We start from the raw sequence: 18,676 nt of genomic DNA, 5'->3' as shown, positions 1-18,676 counted from the left end.
TCATCCAACAGACATTTATTGAACCTCTACTATCTTCCAGGCTCTGTGTTGTGTGCCAGTCTTTCAATAATTATTGCTTCAGGAATTACCATCAGTGGGGGAAATCTATGACAGACCAACATATTAGGTGCTACATGAGAGGGGAGAATAGGACAGGAAGGGCATCTAATCCGGCCTATGCTGTCAGACTAGGCTGTCCTGGAAGAGAGTTAAAGACAACTGGCATTCGAGTTTTACTCAGATATATATGAGAGAGAGGTGGTGGCACCATTTGTCTATGTTCTTTTCAATAGGAAGAAAGTCAGATAAGTCAACCGGGAGGTGGTATGATCTAGTAGTTAAGTGTATGGGATCTGAAACTGCACTGGATTCAAATACCAGTTCTGCCCCTTATGTGCTATGGAAACTTCAGCCAGTTAATTTCTCTGCACCTCAGTTTTCTCAGTTGTTAAGATAAGGACAACAGTGAAATAAGTCAAGCAGAGAAAGTCAATTATCATATGGTTTCGCTTATTTGTGGAACAGAAGGAATAGCATGGAGGACATTAGGAGAAGGAAGGGAAAAATGAAGGGGGGGAAATCAGAGGGGGAGACGAACCATGAGAGACGATGGACTCTGAGAAACAAACTGAGGGTTTTAGAGGGGAGAGGGGTGGGGGGATGGGTTAGCCCAGTGATGGGTATTAAGGAGGGCATGTACTGCATGGAGCACTGGGTGTTATATGAAAACAATGAATCGTGGATCACTACATCAAACACTAATGTGTATTATATGGTGACTAACATAACATAATAAAATTAAAAAAAATAATGTAGTTGGACTCTCCCTAATTCTACAAGGGGCAACTGAGAGGAAGAGAAGGGGCATGATGGGCCCAAGGTCACTCAGGCAGCTGGTGGCAGAACTCAGACCATAATCAGGGTCTTTTCCAGATGTAGTCCACTTCCGTGTCCCCCCAAACTGAGGGAATTTGGCAGAGGTGGCACCAGGTAAGATTAGTGAGGCACTACCTTCTAGAGTAAAATGTAAAAGGGCACGAAGATACTTGGCAATCAAGATTAATACTTGAATTTTTTTAGATCAGCAAACTACAACTTGTGCAGCCAACCATTTTGTAAATAAAGTTTTTTTGAAAAAAAAAAAGATAACAGTGGCCAAGATATGGAAGCAACCTAACTGTCCATCGATACACGAATGGATAAAGAAGATATCACACACACACACTCACACACACACAAATATTACACAGCCATAAAAAAGAATGGCATCTTTCCATTTGTGACTGTATAGATGGACCTAGAGGGTAAAAAGTGAAATAACTCAGACTAAATAAGATATGTTTTCACTCATATGTGGAATCTAAAAAAACAAATGAAAAATAAGCAAGCAAAAAGCTGCATCAGAACTGTAAATTTTACAGAGAACAAACTGATGTTTGTGGAGGGGGCAAAATGGGTAAAGGGGAGTGGTAGATAAAGGCTTTCAATTATGGAATGAGTAAGTCAAGGAATAAAAGGCACAGAATAGGGAATATAGTCAATGATACCATAATAGCATTGCATGGTGACAGATGGTAGCTATACGCATAGCATAATGTATAAATTTGTCCGATCATTATGTTATAATTACTGAAACTAACGTAATACTGTGTGTCAACTATGCTCAAATAAAAAAATTTAAATTTAAAAAATAAAATAAAATAAGGGTAACAATGGAATGTATTTCATAAAGTTTTTATAAGAATTAAGGGAGGGCGCCTGGGTGGCTCAGTTGGTTAAGCGACTGCCTTCGGCTCAGGTCATGATCCTGGAGTCCCTGGATCGAGTCCCGCATCGGGCTCCCTGCTCAGCAGGGAGCCTGCTTCTGCCTCTGACCCTCCCCCCTCTCATGTGCTCTCTCTCTCTCGTTCTCTCTGTCTCAAAAAAAAAAAAAAAATCTCTAAAAAAAAAAAATTAAAAAAAAAAAAGAATTAAGGGAAAAATACTTAGAATAGTACCTGGCATAAGACTTACATAAGTCTTGACAGTTACTATTGAACCACAATTTAATGTATACACATCATTGCTTCATTTTAATTTTTAACCAGAAATTATTATTAGTGGGATACAAGGTATATGATATCTTTCATCTTTTGGTTAAAAAATAAAACCCAGGTAATCTTTTTATTTATTTATTTATTTTTTTATTCTTATGTTAATCCCCATACATTACATCATTAGTTCTAGATGAAGTGTTCCATGATTCATTGTTTGTGCATAACACCCAGTGCTCCATGCAGAATGTGCCCTCCTCAATACCCACCACCAGGCTAACCCATCCTCCCACCCCCCTCCCCTCTAGAACCCTCAGTTTGTTTTTCAGAGTCCATCGTCTCTCATGGTTCGTCCACCCCTCCGATTTTCCCCGCTTCATTCTTCCCCTCCCGCTACCTTCTTCTTCTTTTTTTTTTCTTAACATATATTGCATTATTTGTTTCAGAGGTACAGATCTGAGATTCAACAGTCTTGCACAATTCACAGTGCTTACCAGAGCACATACCCTCCCCAGTGTCTATCACCCAGTCACCCCATCCCTCCCACCCCACCCCCCACTCCAACAACACTCAGTTTGTTTCCTGCGATTAAGAATTCCTCATATCAGTGAGATCATATGATACATGTCTTTCTCTGTTTGACTTATTTCACTCAACATAATACCCTCCAGTTCCATCCATGTCGTTACAAATGGCAAGATCTCATTCCTTTTGATGGCTGCATAATATTCCATTGTATATATATACCACTTCTTCTTTATCCATTCATCTGTCAATGGACATCTTGGCTCTTTCCACAGTTTGGCTATTGTGGACATTGCTGCTATAAACATCGGGGTGCATGTACCCCTTCGGATCCCTACTTTTGTATCTTTGGGGTAAATACCCAGTAGTGCAATTGCTGGATCATATGGTAGCTCTATTTTCAACTTTTTGAGGAACCTCCATACAGTTTTCCAGAGTGGCTGCACCAGCTTGCATTCCCACCAACAGTGTAGGAGGGTTCCCCTTTCTCCGCATCCCCGCCAACATCTGTCGTTTCCTGACTTGTTAATTTTAGCCATTCTGACTGGTGTGAGGTGGTACCTCATTGAGGTTTTGATTTGGGTTTCCCTGATGCTGAGCGATATTGAGCACTTTTTCATGTGTCTGTTGGCCATTTGGATGTCTTCTTTGGAAAAATGTCTGTTCATGTCTTCTGCCCATTTCTTGATTGGATTCTTTGTTCTTTGGGTGTTGAGTTTGATGAGTTCTTTATAGATTTTGGATACTAGCCCTTTATCTGATATGTCATTTGCAAATATCTTCTCCCATTCTGTCGGTTGTCTTTTGGTTTTGTGGACTGTTTCCTTTGCTTTGCAAAAGCTTTTTATCTGGATGAAGTCCCAGTAGTTCATTTTTGCTCTTGCTTCCCTTGCCTTTGGTGATGTTTCTAGGAAGAAGTTGCTTCGGCTGAGGTCAAAGAGGTTGCTGCCTGTGTTCTCCTTTAGGATTTTGATGGACTCCTGTCTCACATTGAGGTCCTTCAACCATTTGGAGTCTATTTTTGTGTGTGGTGTAAGGAAATGGTCCAGTTTCATTCTTCTGCATGTGGCTATCCAATTTTCCCAACACCATTTGTTGAAGAGACTGTCTTTGTTCCATTGGACATTCTTTCCTGCTTTGTCAAAGATGAGTTGACCATAGAGTTGAGGGCCCATTTCTGGGCTCTCTATTCTGTTCCATTGATCTATGTGTCTGTTTTTGTGCCAGTACCATGCTGTCTTGATGATGACAGCTTTGTAATAGAGTTTGAAGTCTGGAATTGTAATGCTGCCGGCTTTGCTTTTCTTTTTCAACATTCCTCTGGCTATGTGGGGTCTTTTCTGGTTCCATACAAATTTTAGGATTATTTGTTCCATTCCTTTGAAAAAAGTGGATGGTATTTTGATGGGGATTGCATTGAATGTGTAGATTGCTCTAGGTAGCATTGACATCTTCACAATATTTGTTCTTCCAATCCATGAGCATGGAACGTTTTTCCATCTCTTTGTGTCTTCCTCAATTTCTTTCATGAGTATTTTATAGTTTTCTGAGTACAGATCCTTTGTCTCTTTGGTTAGATTTATTCCTAGGTATCTTATGGTTTTGGGTGCAATTGTAAATGGGATCGACTCCTTAATTTCTCTTTCTTCTGTCTTGTTGTTGGTGTATAGGAATGCCACTGACTTCTGTGCATTGATTTTATATCCTGCCACTTTACTGAATTCCTGTATGAGTTGTAGCAGTTTTGGGGTGGAGTCTTTTGGGTTTTCCACATAAAGTATCATATCATCTGCAAAGAGTGAGAGTTTGACTTCTTCTTTGCCAATTTGGATGCCTTTGATTTCTTTTTGTTGTCTGATTGCTGTGGCTAGGACTTCCAATACTACGTTGAAGAGCAGTGGTGATAGTGGACATCCCTGCCGTGTTCCTGACCTTAGGGGGAAAGCTCTCAGTTTTTCCCCATTGAGAATAATATTCGCTGTAGGTTTTTCATAGATGGCTTTTATGATATTGAGGTATGTACCCTCTATCCCTATACTCTGAAGAGTTTTGATCAAGAAAGGATGCTGTACTTTGTCAAAAGCTTTTTCTGCATCTGTTGAGAGGATCATATGATTCTTGTTCTTTCTTTTGTTAATGTATTGTATCAAAACCCAGGTAATCTTAAGTAAAAATAATCAGAGATAGTTCTTAATAATCCACCACAGCTGAGTAAGGAGTATTCCTCTTAAGAATTGTCAGGTAACTAATTAAATTACAGTGAAATTCATAGTTCTTAGGTCTTATCTTTAGCTACAACAATTAAACAACAGGAGAATTGATATAATATTTAGAGTAAACTTTCAACAACTATACCTACTTAGTACCTGACGTTTTGCTTGGTGCACAGAAAATATGCAGGTCCAGGAAGGTTATACTTACTGGGTGGGCATAGAGATTTGCTATGCTATCCATATGCATTATATAAATTTAAGGGAGCAGAAACTTGAAAAATCTAAACTGATAATGGAGACTATAAAGATAATTTCTCCTTGGATTTGAAATGCCATTATATTACTTTTTTTCCCCAGCAGCTATTTACCTTCTTACTTAGGTCATGTCATGGCTTAAGCTATACTTGTATTCAGTAAGCACGAGTAAGAAAACCCAATAAAGCAAGAAGTTATTCTAAAAACATAATCGCAGGAAAAAGCCATCTTGGGTTTAAAGATTGTGATGGATAATCTGCACACAGATTATTGAAAGTTAACAATGGATAATTTATAAATAATTACAATAAAATACTGAATTTTCCCTTTGGTTGGAAAATACATAGTACAAAATTAGGATTTAATATGTTTATTCTAATTATTATATCAACGTGTATTACATACATTTTCTCTTACTGGGCATGGTACTCAGGTGAGGGTGTATGATGCTTATTAAAATAGATTTCTGGGGCGCCTGGGTGGCTCAGTTGGTTAAGCGACTGCCTTCGGCTCAGGTCATGATCCTGGAGTCCCAGGATCGAGTCCCGCATCGGGCTCCCTGCTCGGCAGGGGGTCTGCTTCTCCCTCTGCCCTCTTCCCTCTCGTGCTCTCTGTCTCTCATTCTCGCTCTCAAATAAATAAATAAAATCTTTAAAAAAAAATAAAAAAATAAAAAAATAGATTTCTGATTGGCAAACGCAACTGGATAAGTCAGATTTTGTTCTGTTTATTGATGTCTATAGTGGGCATTTTAATCCCAGAAGTGAATAATTGTCGCTAAGCACTAAGTCACTGGCGATTAAAATTAACATCATAGGGCGCCTGGGTGGCTCAGTTGGTTAAGCGACTGCCTTCGGCTCAGGTCATGATCCTGGAGTCCCGGGATCGAGTCCCGCATCAGGCTCCCTGCTCGGCAGGGAGTCTGCTTCTCCCTCTGACCCTCCTCCCTCTCATGCTCTCTGTCTCTCATTCTCTCTCTCTCAAAATAAATAAATAAAATCTTAAAAAAAAAAATTAACATCATAGAATGCAAATGTAACATTACATTTTAGAATTTTGAACTAAAATAGGAAAAACTTATTTATTTTGACTTTCTCGGTATTTGTTCTGCTCCCAGACCATACTAAGTAGATAAACATCCTAGCATCTGAGGATGCTATCCAGGATTCTGCTATGATGCACACAAAGAATTAATAGATCTGTTAGTGGTTCCTAGATTGATTACTCTGAATCAGAAAATAATGCAGGGACAATGTGTTGAATGTCATGATTCAGGAAAAATCAACTGACAGCATAATATAAAATGGGTAAAGGGGAGAGTGCCAGTTAGAAAGACAGCATTGCGGAGTGTAATGTGGGCAGGAGTTCCACATTTTAAGAACTCTTTGGTTAATGTGTATAAAACATACACATAGATATTTATTTTAATAAAATAGAGTTAGGAATTGCTGTTTAAGAAAAACACACATTTTATAAAGTCTTCCTTCAATTAAGATTTTAAATTTGAAAATTAGTGTTTACAGGACTTAATGGATATATAAGAATTATTAATAGCTAATAGAATTATGAGTATAATTTAACATCCTGTGCACAACTTGTAGAAATGCTAGGTGGTTAAAAATATCTATAAAGTCTCAGGTAAATATATTTAATGGAAAATGATCACTTGACCAATATCAACAGCTTGGTATAGTATATTAGTTAATGCATTCACGTATATTATACATTCGGATGAATAGTATGTCAAATGTATAATTTCTCCCTTCAAACCTATTTATGTTTTTGTTTTACATGTATCTTTACCATATCCTTTTTTTTCCTGTTACCTAAAATCAAGAACATAGAATTTTGTTAGATTCTGTTCACCTCCTGTATTTCTGTATCATACAGTTAGTAAATTCTCTGAATCTATCTCAGGGGCGTCTCTTCTCATTTCTTCCCTTTCATTCCCACTGCCACTGCTCTAGTTCTTTCCCTGTCTGTATACTGTGTGCTCTCTTTCCCACAATCCGCCCTCCTTAAAACTGCTAGTGTTCTTTCTAAGCCTATTTCTGCTTCCTATGGTAAAAAGTAGTGAGCGGCATTGGATCCCTATAATTAGACCAAGTCAGGATTGTGAGTGGAACAAAAACTGTTGAGGTTAACCAATTTTTATTTTCGGTCTCTCATGTCCATGTAGGATTACTACTGTACAAAGTATAAGATTACAAAAGGAGAAATGCATTAATCCCCTTGAAACTCTTTCTTCTACTTGCCCTTTAACACATGTGTAGTGGACAGAGTGGCCAGATAAAATAGACAATACTCAGTTACATTTGAAATTTACGTAAGTAATGAGTATCTTTTCAGTATAGGTATGCCATGCAGTATTTTTATTTATTGCTTTTTACTTGCCAAATCCAGGAACCTTAGTAGTGGATGTTACCAGGAACCACCAAAATCCCCTCTTAAGGATGGTGGTGCTTATTTCCCCAGTTGCCGTGGCTGTTGCCTGCTTTGCCCCACGGCCGCGCTCCTCCCCAGAAATTTCCTTCCACTGAAAGGAGCTGCCTCTTGCTATGGGAGCTGCCTCCCCTGGGGCACACTGAATTCAATGAAGAAAGAGAGTAAGGGCCCGGCCCCTTTGCCTCAATGTGTTACAACTCTGAAGGGTGGTCTCAGCTTCAAAGCCCCCTGTGGAATCAGCGGAGGCTTTTACTGCAACTGTACCATAATTAAACTTCTTCCTCTACCAAATGCTGTTGCCGGTATTTCTGCACAGGTGTTATTGCTGACAGCTTTCTTCACTAAACTCTCTGAACACAGATCTCTGTCTCAGAGTCTGTTTGCTGAGGAACCTGACTCACTCATTCATCATTTTCCTGCTCCCTGAACAGTACCAGTAGACATACATACTTGGTAACTGGCAGGACATCCACCTTACATTGGTGTCTTAGCCTATGAGGCTAAGAACTATCCTATCGTAGTGGAAGAGAAGGCTCCCAAACTACTTGCCTTGGCCATGAGAGTATATGAAAATCAGTATTGCATGTGACAGAAAGTGGCAGAGATTAGTGTCATCTGTATTTATTTGTTTGTTTTTTAGAGTGAGAGAGAGCATGAGCAGAGAGAGGGGTTAGAGGGAGAGAGAGACTCCCAAGCAGACTCCCCGCTGAGCAGGAAGCCCGATGTGGGGCTCAATACAATGACCCTGAGATCATGACCTGAGCCGAAATCAAGAGTCGGATGCCCAACCGACTGTGCCACCCAGCTACCCCTAGTGTCATCTTTAAAGACCTAAAGTATATGCCAGTCTGGCTATTGCAGAAATTGTCAAGTCATAGAGGATGGTAGTGGGTGACTGCAAACTCAGCCAAGTGGTAGCATCAATTGCAACTGCTCTGTCAGAAATGGAATCTTAGAGCAGGTTAACATGGCCTCAAGTATGTGGTGTGCAGCTCTTGATCTGGTAAATGCCCTTTTTCCTATTACTATCAAGAAGGACTACCAGAAGTATAACGATATACATGTATGGTCTTGCTCCAAAGCTGTGTTAAGTCTCCTACCCTTTGTCATAATAGAGTCCAAAAAGACTTGAACTGAGTGGATACTCTACAGAACATTACATTGTTTCATTGTATCGACAAAATGAACAAGAAGTGGCAAGTATGTTGGTGGCCTTGATAAGACAGATGGGTTCCAGAGTCTGTTTCCAGCGAACCTGTTGAAAGGACAATATGAGAGTGTCAACACTCTACTGAGTCTGAAACTCCATGATGGACGGATGGATAGGTGGGGTCAGTTTCCACAGGCACAATAAAAGTAACCAACTGCCCCTTCAGTTACTCTTACTCACCTTGATTCTCTCTTCATGGTCCACCCTGGTCCTGCTTTTTTTCCCAGTTGATGCCTACACTTTCTAAAGATTTAATAGTTTTTTTTTTCAGATAGGACCATTGTTGTATCTTCTGCAAGTGTAAGAATAAATTAATGGCAAACCTCTAAAAGTATCATGTCCTGTTAATAACTAGATGATAATAAAGAGAAGAAAGTTTAGCAGCTAAAGATGACATGCTATTATTTTAGTAATTTTGACTGAACTGATCAATTTCCAGTCAAGGCAATACTACCAACAACTGGATTGTCTTTTGCTAAAATTTTTAAAATGCTTTTTTCTTGCTAAAAAAAAGCATAACATAGAATTTACCATTTAACCATTTCTAAGTATACAGTTCAGTAGTGTTAAGTATATTCACATTGTTATGTAACCAATCTTCAAAACTTTTTCATCTTGGAAAACGGAAACTTTATTCACATTAAGCAACTCTCCCATTTGTTCCCCACCCTATCCTGTAACAAGCAGCATTCTATCTTCTGTTTCTGTGAATACGACTACTTTAGAGACCACATGTAATTGCAATCATTCAGTATTTGTCTTTTTGTGACTGGTTTATTTCATAGCATAATGTCTTCAAGGTTCATCCATGTTTTAGCATGTTAGACTTTATATTCTTTTTAAGGTTATAATACTCCATTATATGTATGTACTACATTTTGTTTATCCATTCATCTGTTGATGGACATCGTTGCTCTTTATCTCTTGGCTAAGGTGAATGGTGCTGTTATGAACATGGGTATGCAAATATTTCTTTGAAATCCTGCTTTCAAGTCTTTTTAAATATATAGCCATAAGTGGATTGCTGGATCATGAAGTAATTCCATTTTTAATTTTTAGAAGAACTGCCATACTGTTTTCCATAGCAATTCACAATTTTACATTTTCACCAAGAGTGCACAAGGGTTCCAATTTCTCCACATGCTTGTTAAAACTTATGATTTTCTGTTTGCTTATTTGTTTGTTTTTAATAAGCAGCCTTCCTCATGAGTATGAAGTGATATCTCATTGTGGTTTTGATTTGCATTTTCCTAATAATTAGTGATATTGAGCATCTTCTCATATGCTTGTTGGCTGTTTGTTCATCATTTTTGGAGAGATGTCTGTTCAAGTCCTTTGCCCATTGTTTAATTGGGTGTTTTGTTGTTGTTCTTGAGTTGTATGAATTCTTTATATATCTTAGATATTAACCCCATATCAGATATATGATTTAGAAATATTTTCTCCCATTCCATTGGTTGCCTTTTCACTCTGTTGATTTTGTCCTTTCATACACAGAAAATTTTAATTTTTATGTAGTCTAACTTGTCTAGTTTTACTTTTGTTGCCTTTGCTTTTGGTGTCATATACAGGAAATCCTCATCAAATCTAATGTCATAAAGTTTTTCCCTATGTTTCCTCTAATTTGTAGTTTTGGGTGTTACATTTAGGTCTCTGATCCTTTTTGAGATAATTTTGTATATGGTGTAGAATGCTTGCACTTTTGCCTTTCATATTTCTTTGTTGCCTAACATTCCACCTATTGCTCCTCACAGGTTAAATATTTCCCTAAATCACTGAAACATAAAGAACCTATTTAGTGAGAGACTATTGTTTTCCATATTTTTAGCAAGTATTTCTATTTTTCTATAGTCTGAGAACATAGAAGACACAGTAAAACCTCAGGGATATTATTCTATTCTGTTTAAGGCCTTTTGGATTGCCCCAAATTGGAGCCTTCCCATCTCCACCATTTGCTAGTGATTTCCTTCCACACAGAAATAGAATGCCCATTCTTCCCATCCATTAGTGTTACCTGATCCCTCCTAGAAGAATAATTATTTTCTTCCTTCACACCTCTGAGTTTACATCTTTTTTTATATTATTGTTATGTATATGTATATATATATATATATATTTTTTTTTTTTTTTTTTTTTTGAGAGAGAGAGCGAGAGAGAGTGAGCACATGAGCAGTGGCGGGGGGGGTGGGAAGGGCAGAGGAAGAGGGAGAGAGAGAGAATCTTAAGCAGGCTCCATGCTTAGTGTGAGCCCGACGTGGGGCTTGATCTCATGACCCTGAGATCATGACCTGAGCTGAAATCAAGAGTCAGCCGCTTAACCAACTGAGCCACTCAGGCACCCCATGTATATATTTCTTACCATTTTTATTATAAGCTTGTTGAGGGACAAATTGTCATCTTACACATATTTGCTTTCTCCCATGTTATCTAGCACTTTTTCTTGAATTAGATAGGACTAGGAATGTGTTGCATTGAATCTCATTTATATGTTATTTAATAATATATCACTAATCATGTAAGAAGTTAAATTTATGTAATGCAATTAGGTGCATAATTAACGCTCATCCAATATTTAATTACCTTTGAATTACATGTAAATACAGAAATTTCTAACTATGTTGCACTTCACTAAGATAAGTCAATCTAGTTACAGTTCAGTGATTTTCAGGAATTCATAAATTTAAAACTTTAACAGAACAGTTAAACTCATCTTTAAATCTTGGCCTACAAGTTAAATCAAAGAGACATTTTCTTTATCCTGTATTGATTTTAGCAGACAGTAAAATACTTTTCACTCAAGGATTTAATAAAGAAAATTATGTCACTATCTTGATACTCTTTTGCTCATTCCATTTGGGGAAAAAAATGGTTTACTAGTTTATTTCCTTTGGGGACCACTTAATAGATTGTGGACCCAAATGCAAAAATAAGATAATGTAAGTAAAGCACCTAGCACAAAGTGATCTTACAACATAGTTCTATCAATGGTGGTACCCTCCCACTTTCTTCCTTTCACCCCATTCCTGAGCTCTTATGATAACTGAAATGGTTTTCTGACTATAATCATCATAATGTCACAAGTGGTTTCCTCTGAAAAACTAAAGATAATGAGTACAGGTCCTACATTTATTTAGGCACATAGACTAATACTGAAGATTTCAGAAAAAATAAGTCAATATTAAATTTCATTTCCTTATTGAGCAATCTTTGCCACCTGAGCACATTTCATAATGAACTGTTGTATTTTCCCCTGGGTATCCTAAGAATAAGAAACAAATATGAGAATATTGTTTTAAATACTTTTATTTCTAAAATTAACTGTCAGGTGAGCTATACATTATGTTCCATATTTCTTCATTTTAGGCATTTCACGTAATTTGTATATGTGACCCACATCAATATATTTTGATATATAATTTATTTATGATATTTTATCTATTTGAAGTGAGTGGTAACTTGGTAGTTATTTATAATCTGTTTTTATAGTATATTGTAATTCCAAGTAAATTCGAAAGATCTTAAAGTATTTTTTAAAATTTGGTTGTGGTTTGTTTGACCATTTGTCAATAGTTGTAGACACGTGTTTGCATGGGGGCAGTAACATATATTCTAATGTGTATATGTGACTAAGAAATCCTGTAAATTTATGGTTTCATAATTTAGGGGTCCTGATTATACATTTTGCATCCATAGCTTGGGATGTCAGTTTTTTGGTAGCCGATTTTAGAATAAAAGCCCTTGTTGTTAATCTCCCTTCATTATTCCTTGTAAGTCAAGCTCTGTTTAATATGATTTTCTACCATCAAAGATATGGTACAGCATTTAGGGTATTTGCTTTCTTTTTTGAGGGGGGAGGAAGGTATTTGCTTTCTAATGTGACTTAAATATATCATCTGTGAATGAGAAGAATTGTGTGTTTGTGTGTGTATATGTAACATTTTCAATCAATTACTATTTCAGAGATATAATAGATGAAAAGAAATTCCTTTTCATTATATTAAATATAATCCTATAAATATTAAAAGAAGGAATTTTACAGCAAAGAAAGTATTCCTTTAATCCTTAAATATTTGAATCCTTAAATATTGAAAACTTTGAAGACAGACCACAAATGACCAAAGCTTCTTAGTATATACTACATAGGTTTATATTAATATTATAATTTTGTTTTGCATTTTCCAGACATCTGAGACTTAAGGGTGTTCATTATTTAGTACACAGTTTAATAGTGTGGGAGTAGTGCTATTAAGGTGACATTGTGAAGTAGATGAACTTAGTCTACTTCTTGATTAAATTCTTAAATCTCTATTTCAGCTGCTAATCTTTCCCCCAGAACTATCCAACTTTATTTATTTATTTTTAAAGATTTATTTATTTATTTTAGAGAGAGAGACAGAGTGTGAGCCGGAGGAGGGGCAAAGGAAGAGGGAAAGGAAGGGAAATCCTCAAGCAGACTCCCTGCTGAAAGCGGAGCCCCACCCCCGCTCAATCTCAGGACCCTGAGATCACGACCTGAGCCAAAATCAAGAGCTTAACTGACTGAGCCACCCAGGTGCTCCATAGAGTGATCCTACTTTAAAGCTCCTAAGCTGCATGTGATTGCAGCCTCCTCAGGTTGTCGCCTTTCTATAGAGTTATCTCACAGTAGTACACGCAGGGATAGGCTACTGGTCAGTTAGGAACTTTCTAGGGAAGTTGTCATCATTCACCAATATTTAATAAGTGCTCATGGCCTACAAACACCGAGCCATTGTCTGTTCTATGCTCTTCATTCTCTGAGGAGGTTTAGATATTGGTGCCACCAATAGGGCACTTCAGTCCTACATCCCTTTGGAAAAAAATGTCAGTGGCCACTTTGCACATAAATGTCTACACTAAAATATAAATGGATGTAAATAGGGATAATAATAAGTATTAAATAATAATTGAAAGAGGTGATGCTCTCAATTTTTTGGAGAATGCATACCTATCATTTAGCAGTACTATATCACTGCTACCTTAACAGAATTAATTCCATTTGGGTACCAGTATGCTGAGTATTTTTTTGAATGCTCTCTTATATTTTCTCCCAGTAACCTAGTTTATTTCTGCACTCTATCTTCGCACTTTCCTAGCTGCCTAGTCGTTCCTACTACCTTTAACGTATCAGAACTGCTGAAAGCACAATGAAAAAAATCGATTCTCTTTCCTTCCTTTCTCCATCATTTCTACCCCTTAATGAGCTTCAGGTGGAATGATAATAAAGGAAACAAAGTAATTGAAATTGTGATTAGAAGAAAGTAAAATTTTAATTTTCTGCTGGTAAATTAAGCTTTTGTCTCTGAGGCAGGAAGATTATGAATATTCCGTTTCATTACTTTCTTTTTTTTTTTTAAGATTTTATTTATTTATTTGACAGTGAGAGAGGCAGTGAGAGAGGGAGCACAAGCAGGGGGAGTGGGAGAGGGAGAAGGAGGCTTCCCACTGAGCAGGGAGCCTGACATGGGGCTCGATCCCAGGACGCTAGGATCATGACCTGAGCCGAAGGCAGACGCTTAGCGACTGAGCCACCCATTTGTAATAAAAGTATTACAGTCTTATTAGCAAAGGGATTTCTAATTTCTAGCTAAATTACTTAGAATTATGCCTATTTTTTCCTTTGTATATCAGGTTTTTTTCTTGTGAAGACAATTGCCATGATTTAATTAGATGACAATATAGCACAAAAGCATTTTATGACATCACAGTGATTAATACAAAATTATAGTGTCAGCAACACCAATGCAGTTAATAACAGTGATCATGAAAACAAAAGTCTTGTTCAGTAAGTTGAGATACCGACTGTTTATGTGAATGGCTTATTTCTCTCATGCTAAGATTTATTAATATGTATCCTATCTAACTATTAAAAAGTGCTCTTAATTGCCAACTACAATGGCTCTCTGTCCTCATTCCTTTTGAATTCTCTGTTGCTTTTAGAACTCTGACTATGCCTTAGTTTTTAGACCGCTCTTCTCTCATCTCTCTTCCCTTGGCTGATGATTTTCTCAGATCATGGCTTCCTTGATATTTTTTCTGTTTTACCCACTTGTCCCCTCTTACTCTGCCTGACATTTCTATACTTTTTTTTTTCAAAATTACATTAATTTTATTGTTTTAAAAATTATTAAAATAGGGGCACCAGTTAAGCGTCCATCTCTTGATTTTGGCTCAGGTCATGATCTCAGGGTCATGAGACTGAGCCCCACGTTGGGCTCTGTGCTGGGTGTGTAGCCTGCTTAAGATTCTCCCTCTACCTCTCTCCCTGCTCCTCCCCTCCCCAAAATAGATTAAAAAATAAAAATTATTAAAATAATATGTATTCCGGGGCGCCTGGGTGGCTCAGTTGTTTAAGCGACTGCCTTCGGCTCAGGTCATGATCCTGGAGTCCCTGGATCGAGTCCCGCATCGGGCTCCCTGCTCGGCAGGGGAGCCTGCTTCTCCCTCTGACCCTCCCCCCTCTCATGTGCTCTCTCTCATTCTCTCTCTCTCAAATAAATAAATAAAATCTTTAAAAAAATAAATAAATAAAATAAAATAATATGTATTCCATTAGAAAAATCCAAGAAATATAAAAAGTATAAAGAAGGCAAACAAACAAAACAACAACCCTGAAAACCCACCACCTAAAAGTAATACTATTAATAGTCTGAGCAGAATAATAATGGAATTAATATTATGAACAGAATATTAGTTAAACCATGTGTCATAAACAGATACATGATTATAACTAAATTATATATAAATGGAATTATGGTACCTTTTAACTTTTAAATTACTCTCATTTCATTAAAAAACATCAAGAACTTTCCATGTTATATAGATACTATTCATATAAATTGCTACTTAGCATTTTATTGAATGGTTGTAACATGCTTTATTTAACTAATTGTTTATCAGTGGAAATTTTGATTATTTCTCATTTTTCTCTTTTAAACAAAGTGGCTATGAACATTATTGTATAGGTATTTCTGTACGTTTGACCTTCCCGATATAATTCACAGAAGCAGAATCACTACCTCAAAAGGTTATTAAATTAAGATTTTGATACATGTTTTTATATTGGCTTCCAGCATGATTGTACTGAAATACACTACCATTAACATAATGTGAGAGGTTCCATCTATTTCTTCAAACCTTTGACAATTACAATTCTCATCTATCTTTGAAATGTTGGTTTCCTTCCACATCTATTCTTGGTTCTTTTTTCCTTCTTATTCTTCATACTTTCCCTGGATGAGTCACTTTCTGGAATACTATTTCCACCTATAGGTCCTGTAGGGGTCTATATGGGCATAACAAAAATGCTCCAGATGTGTCCTGTGGACCTTCATACATTGACTACATCTAAGGTAGACACACTGGAGAAGATGGATTTGACCTCAGGAGAGGTCATCTCATACAAATATTAGTTGAGGAAAATGCTAAGAGAATATTTACAAGGAACATGACTGCTAAATTAAAGTATTCAAAAGATTGTTATATGGAAGATGAAATATATTATCATTTTATCTTCTATGGAAATAGTAGAGTTTCATATAAGGAAAAAATGTATTAAGTTGTTAAAATTGCCCTATTGGATATGGTTACTTAACAGTGTTTAGTTTTAGAAATGTTGAGTTCACTTCTTCAGCTCCTATTATTTTACATGTTAAAATGAGAGATTTTAATCAGATGATTGCTGAAGAATTTTCCAGCTCTAAATTCTGTGATCTTTAAAGTGAACTTTTAGAGTATGCTCTAAAATATAAATTCCTTGTTAACTTTGCTTAATATTTAAATACCTTGAAGTTTTTAAGTTTTCTGACTGAGAAGAAAAGTTCATTAGTTTTAAATTTGAAAAGGAATCCTCATTCTGTATAAATGAAGGGGTTAGAAATGTCCTAAAAGTTATTTAAAACCATAGAAACTTATTTTATACCTCTCTTGAGGAAGAAAGTAATTTGAAGTAGAGTAATGTGAAATCATTATATACCTGATTATACAATTAGTTGCTTGAATTGAAATTTTGAAAAGTTTTATAAGGAAGTATAAGGTGCTAAGAGAGTATACACTGGCAGTTCTGTGTGATACAATTAGGCAGATTTGATAGATCTGATTACATGGTAGCTTAAGAGTTCCCAGAAACAACAGCAGGAAAAGCAAGTGTACACGTACTCCCCAAGCCTTTGTATCACATTCGCTGATGTCTCAGAGGTCAAAACAAGTCACACAGCCAAGCCGAGATTCAAGGATTGGGGAATAGATTTCACCTCAGATGCGAGAAACTGCTAAAATATTTGTGGCCATTAAAAAAAATCTACCATGTTATCTCTTATTTGTAAATATCTATACAGAAGTGCCAGGTTTTTTCGTCTTTGCTTTCCGATGTTTTATTACTTCAGTTCTACACTTGAATCCCACCCAACTTTCTTCATGGAAATGTCCTCTTTGTCTTCTCAACGACTCTTTGTTTTCCCAAGCAAGCCTCTTTGTCCTTAATTACCATAATTCCCAGAATGAGCCACTTTCTACATGTGCACCTGTCTTTTGGATTAACACAACACAAAACTAAATCTGGAATATCTTACAGTTTTACATTTTTGCTCATTTCCTAAACTGTTTCCCTAAAGCAAAGTGGCAGGGCAGTTCAGAAATCATAAATTAATTAAAATGGGTTGGGGAGGTGGGGAGTACCACCTTCGCTTTTGTGTTCATTTTTTAAAGTATCCCAGAACATATGTTGATCTATTTTCTCTCTCTTCCTTACAAAATAAAGCAGCAAACATAAATATTTTAAAATAATAGTGAAATTGATGGGGCACCTGGGTGACTCAGTCAGTTGAGTGACCGACTCTTGATTTCAGCTCAGGTCATGATCTCAGGGTCATGAGATCAAGCCCCACCCAAGTCAGGCCCTGTGCTGAGCACTGAGAATGGATGGAGCCTGCTTAAGATTCTGTCTTTCCCTCTCCCTTTGTTGTATCCCTCCCCCACTCCTGTTTGCATGTTCTCTCTCTCTCTCTCTCTCTCTCTAAAAATAAATAAATAAATAAAATAATAGTGAAATTGCAAGATTTTGTGATCATAAAAGTATTCTATCCTACCTTATTTTTTCCCCTGCCTTAGCGTGTACCTCACATTATCCCCCAAAATTGCTCCTCTGCTTTTGCACACATTATCCCACTCCGCTGCTAATGTAAAACCTGCTTATTGTTTAAGACTCAAGTCAAGTTCTATCTTCTCCATGAAACTTTCCTTGATTGCTCAAGTTATGGTTGATTTCACTCTAATACAAATTCCTACAGCATTTAATGGCTGATACCATATAGGAACATTAGCTTTAATGCAAATTGGTATTGTTTCCTGCTTTTTATTTGTATTCTAATTTGTATATTTGCTGCTGTTTTCTTCATTGGATTTGAGTCCTCCACAATTGGATAATTATCTTTTAAGTGCAGGGATCATGTCCTCTAAGCATTCCTTATTATCCCCTTTCTTGATTGATTTAAATTCTAGCCTCTCTTTGAACACTGTAAACATCCAACATCAAGCTGTTTTACAATCTACCAGAACTGGGAATTCTCCTGGCTTTTTTTTTTTTTTCTTAGAAAATACATATTATTAGGATCCATTCATTTATTCGAGAAATGCTGAAGCTTATGTTGAGGCTTTTCATGTTCCAAGATGAAAAATAACACTGCTATCTCAAGATACAAAGTCATTTAGTTGCTATGTTTTGCTCAAGACAGCGTTATAAACTTATAAAAAGAAGTTTTTTTTTTTTTTAAAGATTTTATTTATTTATTTGACAGAGAGATACATAGCGAGAGGGAACACAAGCAGGGGGAGTGGGGGAGGGAGAAGCAGGCCTCCCGCCGAGCAGGGAGCCCGATGAGGGGCTCCATGCGGGGCTCGATCCCAGGACCCTGGGATCATGACCCGAGCCAAAGGCAGAAGCTTAACGACTGAGCCACTCAGGCGCCCCCCCCCCCCCT

General features: G+C 37.0%; 1 protein-coding gene across 2 annotated transcripts in view; it reads left to right on the top strand.

The window, feature by feature from the left end:
* The window catches only part of SLC4A10 (solute carrier family 4 member 10), a 223,040-nt gene that overhangs the window by 28,368 nt on the left and 175,996 nt on the right, over positions 1-18,676 (top strand). The gene's annotated exons all lie outside the window — the stretch shown is intronic.

This window comes from Mirounga leonina, unplaced genomic scaffold (assembly GCF_011800145.1).
Source record: "Mirounga leonina isolate KUSES-001 unplaced genomic scaffold, KU_Mleo_1.0 Mir_151, whole genome shotgun sequence".
In the NCBI taxonomy this organism is placed as follows: Eukaryota; Metazoa; Chordata; class Mammalia; order Carnivora; family Phocidae; genus Mirounga; species Mirounga leonina.
The sequence above is the reverse complement of the archived record's forward strand: the minus strand, read 5'-3'. Positions and strand labels throughout refer to the sequence as shown.